Genomic DNA, 7296 nt, shown 5'->3' on the forward strand with positions numbered 1-7296 from the left:
TGTTTATCTGGGGTGACGTTTGGGGACAATGTGATCAGTGACACCCACTTATGTCTGATCTCACTATTACTTTTCTATCCGAGTTTTCACTTCAATACGGGAAATAATGTTAAATCTGAGGGAAATCTGAGAGCCATATGAAGACTTTGGGCCGTTCTATTGTCTGTTCATATGTCTGTGTGTACATCACACCGAAAAGAGGGACATTTACAGGGCAAAGAGGGACAGAGAAATATGGTGTCACACAAGGGAGAGTGATGGGAGATATGATCAAATACAATCTCATTACCTCCTCTGCTCACACTTCCAGCAATGTCTCCTCTATAATTCCTCCCACATGGAGCTTCCTGTCTGTGCCTGATGTCACTTCCTGTCTGTGCCTGATGTCACTTCCTGTCTGTGCCTGACGTCACTTCCTGTCTGTGCCTGAGGTCACTTCCTGTCTGTGCCTGACATCACTTCCTGTCTGTGCCGGACATCTCTTCCTGTCTGTGCCCGAGATCACTTCATGTCTGTGCCGACATCTCTTCCTGTCTGTGCCCAACATCATTTCCTGGCTGTGCCTGACCTCACTTCCTGGATGTGTCTGATCTCTCTTCCTGTCTGTACCTGACATCACTTCCCATCTGTGCCCGACGTAAATTCCTGGCTGTGCCTGACATCACTTCCTGTGCCTGACATCACTTCCTGTCCGTACCTGACATCACTTCCCACCTCTGCCTGACATCACTCCCTGTCTGTGTTTGACATTACTTCCTGTCTGTGCTTACCTCACTTCCCGTCTGTGCCTGACATCACTTCCTGTCTGTACCTGACTTCACTTCCTGTCTCTGTATATGTGTGATCACCACCTTGAAGAACTGCAGCCTGAGAAATGTAAGAAAATGAAACCAAACTGCGTAGGATGACAGCAAGATTTATTACCTACTTCAGCTCCAGAACATTTTACCCCCTTCATGGCCGTGGTATTTTTTGCTGTTCAGCACTGCACTACTTTAACTGGCAATTGTGCGTCATGCAGCACTACACACAAATTATATTGACATAAGAGCTTTCTTTAGTGGTATTTGATCACCACTGGGGGGGGGGGTATTTTTTTAATTTTGAAAACAAATGATATCTTCTACTTTGTTATAAAACATATCCCATAAAATCAGATTTCTTCATACATGTAGTACAACGTGTATTCTGCTCCGTGTCTTTGGTAGAAGCATAGCTGAATCCGTGGATATTGATTGGTCTGTGTGAAGTTATGGCGTCTACAAACTATGGGATATAGAATGGAATTTATGCAGCTTTTACGTCGCTGTTACTTTCTGACTGCCGATCACATTTCTTGAGGCAGTAAAATGCCCGGACCTTACAAACATCCCCAAATGTCCCCTTTATGGGAAGGATACATCCCAAGGTATGTGCTGAGAGGCATGTTGTGTCCATGGAACATTTACAGTTTTTGCCATAAGTTATTGGAAAATGAAAAACAAAATCTCTTTACACCAAGTTGTCATTTAATGAGCTATTTCTGGCACACGCCATGGGGAGATGTGGGATTACACCCCAAAACACATTCTGCTACTTCTCCCCAGTATGAGGACACCACAAGTGAGAGACTTTCTGGCAGCCTTGCCACATACAGGTCCCAAAATCCAATGACCACCTTAAGGAGGCTTAGGCAACCATCTTAGGGTGCCAGGATAGGGGGGGTGGTAAAATATGAACCTGCAGCCACTTGCTGGGGATTTGGATTTTTAACAATGCTGTAGACGTGTTATTTCCCCCCACACTGCCCACCGCTATACAGCCGGGAGTGTGTGGACTTTAGTAAATCCGAATGTCGGCTGTCATGTGGAAGTGATACAAGTGGCTGTGAAGTCGCCTATCATTCCCACACCCACCACTGAGATGTGCCCCTCCCCCTGACACCATGTGGGACAGCAGAACCCGGTGCTGTCATGGTGGGTGTCACTGGGAAGGACAGAGGGAGCTCAGCGGACCTCCTATACACAGACCAGGACATGACATGTACATTGGGGTGCCTACATAGGAACACAGTGACCCCCACACATGTTACATATCAGCGCACATGCCGGAGGGAGAGCAATGATTGGAGCACCAGTGCTCCTGTGTAACTCTATACTGATGACCTGGAGGGGCTATTAAAGCGTTCCAAGTGCACACAGTGTTACGGCTTGACATGTTGGGAATCCCATTTCCTCGGCACAACCTCATCTTTTATATTTCACCAGAAAATAGGTCATGAATTGCATTTATGTGCTCAGAAATAAACGTTACTATATTGTTCCTGAAATGTTGCCTTTCATAAACTGTTGTGCTAATATCATGTAACATAGAAAATGACAACTCCCAACATTGGATTATATAGGGTGTCTGCTATCAAAGAATACATCAGATTTGGGGTTTAGTGATCTTCAGAAATAAAATGATTTTTAAAAGGTGTAAACAAAGAACAAAAAATGTCCCCAGGACTCCATGGACCCCTTCATTCCACGCCGTCTCCAGGAACCGGGAAACCACAGAGAAGCCAAGTGTCCCGACTTCCTCTCCAGGCTGGGATGTCACTCTGGTTGGACGCCACCTACAGGGGAAGAAGCAGACTGCACCGGCCTACATCTGCTCTATGCTTTGTCTGATCAGGATGGCGGCCATTTCTCCCTGAACACAGAATGCCCTAAACACGAGGTAAACGTGGTGCAGCATTGAGCCCCGTCCAGCTGTAGTGTAGACTTTGTGTTAAGGACCGACTGGCAGTAGCCTCTAGCGACCCACAGGCCGGAATCCCTCAGGGCGCGGAATCTAAGCCTCAGTCTGCTTTTTTACCAGAGCCCCTGATGGTGGGGATGGACTTGAAGCAGCCTGAGACCAGGCCGCGACCCCCGAGTTCAACCACCTGTGGTAGAGGTGGATTTGCCAGTGGTAGGTAATAAGTGAGAGCCAATTGTGAAGAGGTAGTGTGTAACGTAGTCAGACAGGCCAGGTCAGTAACAGCAGAGGCAGACGGTACAGATCAGCATGCAAAAGGATAAACGGGTCACAAGCCAGGTTCAGCAACAGGAGGTCAGGTAAACAGGTGAAAGCAGAAGAATGGTCAGACAAGCCAGGGATCAGGGCAGGAGAGAGTCACGATAATCCGGGTCAGGCAGGTACGGCAACAAAGGCAATCTCAGGTACTAGGAACAGAAACACAGGAATAAGACCGGCAATGTGAGCATTGCAAGAGCTGGTTTAAATAGCCTGCCCAGCACTGACAGGTGCGCCTGGGTCCTAGTGCCTGCCAGCACTGTCATTGGTGACGGGCGCGCCTGGGTCCTAGTGCCCGCCTGCCTCTATGTCTTGTTGGAATCCTACGCATGTGCAGATTCATGCGTGGTGGCGATCTTCTCGTTCCCTGACATTGCCCCCCCCCTTATGGGCAGCCTCTGGATGCCCAACTGACTCCTCTTTTGTGGATGGCTCCGAAAAAATTTTTGAATTAGCCTGGGAGCGTGGACATTTCGGGCTGGTTCCCACAAATTTTCTTCTGGCCCATAACCTTTCCATTTTATAAGGTACTGTGTCTGACCCCCTCTCTTCCTGCAGTTTAGAATCGCTTCTACTTCAAATTCCTCCTCTCCCTGAACGTCTAGGGCCACTGGTGGCTTTGATCTACGGTCCAGGAACAGATCTGGAGTGGCAGGTTTTAGCAGGGATACATGAAGCACTGGATGTATTTTGAAAGACTCGGGCAGGGCTAATTCAAAAGCCACTTCGTTAATTTGACGCTTCACCTGAAATGGGCCCACGACCTTGGGTGCCAATTTGCTGGATGGGCATGCCATCTTTAGGTTGGTAGTTGCTAACCAAACTTGATCCCCTGGGTGCACGACCAATTCCCCCCTTCTTCTTTTATCAAAGGCCCTTTTGCTATCTTCCTGAGCCTTTGCCATTGCCTCCTGTAACAGTTTGTTGTTGGACGCAAAGAAATTTAAGGACTCTTGAGCTGCAGGAACCGAGTTTTCTGGGATCAGGTCTGGCAAGAAGGTGGGGTGGAAACCATAATTGGCAAGAACGGGGACTGCCTGGTGGCAGAGTGATTTGCATTGTTGTAGGCAAACTCCGCCAGGGGCAAGAGTGGCAACCAGTCATCCTGTAGAAATGAGGTGTAGCATCTGAGATATTGTTCCAGCGTTTTATTGGTCCGCTCAGTCTGCCCATTCGTTTACAGGAGATAGGCTGAGGAAAAGGACAATTTCACTTCCAGACTTTCGCATAGCGCTTTCCAGAATTTGGAAGTGAATTGAACACCCCGATCTGAGAATATATTTTTGGGTACACTATGCAGTCTCACTATTTCCCTGATGAAAACTTGTGCTGTCTCGGAAGCAGACGGAAGGAAGTGGGCCATTTTTGAAAGGCGATCCACCACCACAAGAATTGCAGTATGATTCTGCGACGGTGGTAGTTCTACTATGAAGTCCATGGAGATCATGCTCCATGGTCTGTCTGGCACCGGTAAAGGACGTAACAGGCCCCAAGCCTTGTTCCTGGAGGGCTTATTCCTGTTGCAGACTGCACAAGTTCTTACATAGGCCTCGCAATCTTTGGCCATACTTGGCCACCAAAATGTGCGTTGCACCAACTCTAGGGTCTTGTGTACTCCGAAATGGCCCGCCAATGGATGGTCGTGGCAGTTGCCCAGGACCAAGGTCCGAGCTCCTTCCGGTACCATGATCTGTTTCCCTTTCCATAAGAGGCCCTCCCTACTCTGTATTGGAACTCCAGGTAAGTTGGGGGGCTCCAGGGACGCAGCCTGTAATTTAGACAGGAGCTCTGATTGTAGCAATAGGAAATTACCTGCTGGCAGGATGGTATCTGGTTTGGGCATTTCTTTGGGGTCCTCATACATATGCGAGAGCGCGTCAGGTTTTGTATTCTTGGACCCTGGTCGATACGTAATGTGGAAGCTGAACCTCGAAAAGAATAACGCCTACCTGGCTTGACGCGGTCTGAGGCGTTTACCGGTCCTCAGATATTCCAAAATTTTATGGTCTGTGTAGACCAGAATGGGATGCAAGGATCCCTCCAATAGGTATCTCCATTCTTCTAGTGCTGTTTTAATGGTTAACAATTCCCGATCTCCGATGTCATAATTCTTCTCTGACGCGGTAAGCTTCCTGGAGAAAAAGGCCTCCGGATGCATCAGTTCTTTTACACCCTTTCTTTGTGACAGGATGGCCCCCACTGCATTTTCTGACGCATCTACTTCCAATATATAAGGTAGGGACACATCAGGTTGACTTAAGATGGGAGCTGTCGTGAACAGCTTCTTTAGGGATTCAAAGGTGGCCTGTGCTTCTGGTGTCCACTGAAAGCGTACTCCCATCTTTGTGAGTTGGGTGATAGGAGATACCAGACCTGAGAAATTCTTAATGAACTTCCTATAAACATTGGCAAAGCCGATAAATCGCTGAACCCCTTTCTTATCTGTGGGTACCGGCCATTCCAGGATGGCCGAGATTTTTTGAGGGTCCATCGCAATTCCAGTGGTGGAAATAATTAACCCCAGAAACGGGATGCTGCGCTGCTCAAAACTACACTTTTCCGCTTTGGCATAGAGCCCGTGCTGGTGAAGTCGTTCCAACACGCACCTGACGTGACCTCGATGTGTCTCCAGAGATGATGAAAAAATCAGGATATCATCTAAATAAACTATTACAAAGATGTCCAGGAAATCTTTGAATATGTCATTCACAAAGTGTTGAAATGTGGCCGGTGCGTTACATAACCCGAAGGGCATGACTAAATATTCGAAGTGCCCGAACCGAGTGCGAAAAGCAGTCTTCCACTCATCCCCCTTGCGTATACGAACCAGGTTATATGCACCCCTGAGATTCAGCTTAGTGAAAATAGAGGCTGATTTCAACCTCTGAAATAACTCGGGGACTAAGGGCAGAGGATAACGGTTTTTAAATGTAATCTTATTCAGATCCCTATAGTCAATACAGGGCCTCAGGGATTTGTCCTTTTTCTCCACAAAGAAGATTCCGGCCCCTGCCGGTGACGTGGACGGATGGATAAATCCCTTTCGAAGGCTTTCATCAATATATTCCTTTAAGGCCCCCAACTCCTGTTCAGACAAGGGGAAGATTCGGCCGAAGGGAATTTCAGATCCCGGGAGAAGGTCAATTGGACAGTCATACGCCCTGTGCGGGAGAAGGATGTCTGCTTCCCGTGGACTAAAAACGTCAAGGTAGTGGTGGTATGCTGTAGGAACCGTTTGTGCTAGCTCAGTGTCTGTGTTTATACAAAGCAAAGTCTGGGTGTCTGGTGGTGACCTGGGGTAGCAATGTTCCTGGCAATAGGGTGAATTAAACTGAATTGACCCAGTTCTCCAGTTAATTTGGGGGTCATGTGCACGTAGCCAAGGCAGCCCAAAAATAACTGGGAATAGTGAGGACGCAATGGTGTCCAAGCGGAGGACTTCTTGCATATAGGAGGGGTCTCCCGATCTACCAACCCAGACTTAACTTGAGTCCCATCAGCCAAGAGGATGTTCAGGCCATGCTCCTTGGTCAGTAAGGGAATCTGCTGTTGCGCTGCAAAATTGAGGTCAACAAAACAACTACAGGCCCCTGAGTCAATAATGGCCGTCACCTGTACGGTTCTTCCGGGGAGTTGAAATGAGATTGGTATGGCTAAGAGAGAGGGTTTATCTACACAAGCACGAGTCATAGAAAAAGTAGGAGAAGAGCACTTACTTAACTTCTCCGGGCAGGAACGTACCACATGGCCTGCTGCTCCACAGTATAGGCAAAGGTTGATTACCCGGCATCTCTGGCGCTCTTCAGACATTAGGGAAGGCCGCATCAACCCAAGTTGCATTGGTTCGGCTCCCTCTGCTGGTTCCGGATTCCGAGTACTGGTAGGGGAGTTCGGAATGGTCAGAACCCGTGGTAGCATCCATGTGGGTTTTAACCCTTGACTGGATCTTTCAGACCTCTGTTCCTGAAGAACGCGGTCAATCTGAATTGCCAGAGTTATCAATCCTTCCAAGGAGTCAGGTACCCCTACTCTGGCTAGCTCATCTTTTAGAGGTTCAGATAGGCCTAGGCGGAATTGGTAACGCAAAGCTGCGTCATTCCACTGGGTGTCCCCGCTCCAGCGCCTAAATTCTGAGGCATAGTCCTCTGCTGCCCGGCGACCCTGCTGCAAGGTATGTAGCACTGCTCCGGCTGAAGCAGCTTGTTGCAGGTCATCGTATAATTCTGCCATTGCTCTGAAAAATTAGGAAACTGAGTC

The sequence above is a fragment of the Staurois parvus genome, unplaced genomic scaffold, assembly GCF_062004578.1.
Source record: "Staurois parvus isolate SC_StPar_1 unplaced genomic scaffold, SC_StPar_1.0 ptg000038l, whole genome shotgun sequence".
NCBI lineage: Eukaryota > Metazoa > Chordata > Amphibia > Anura > Ranidae > Staurois > Staurois parvus.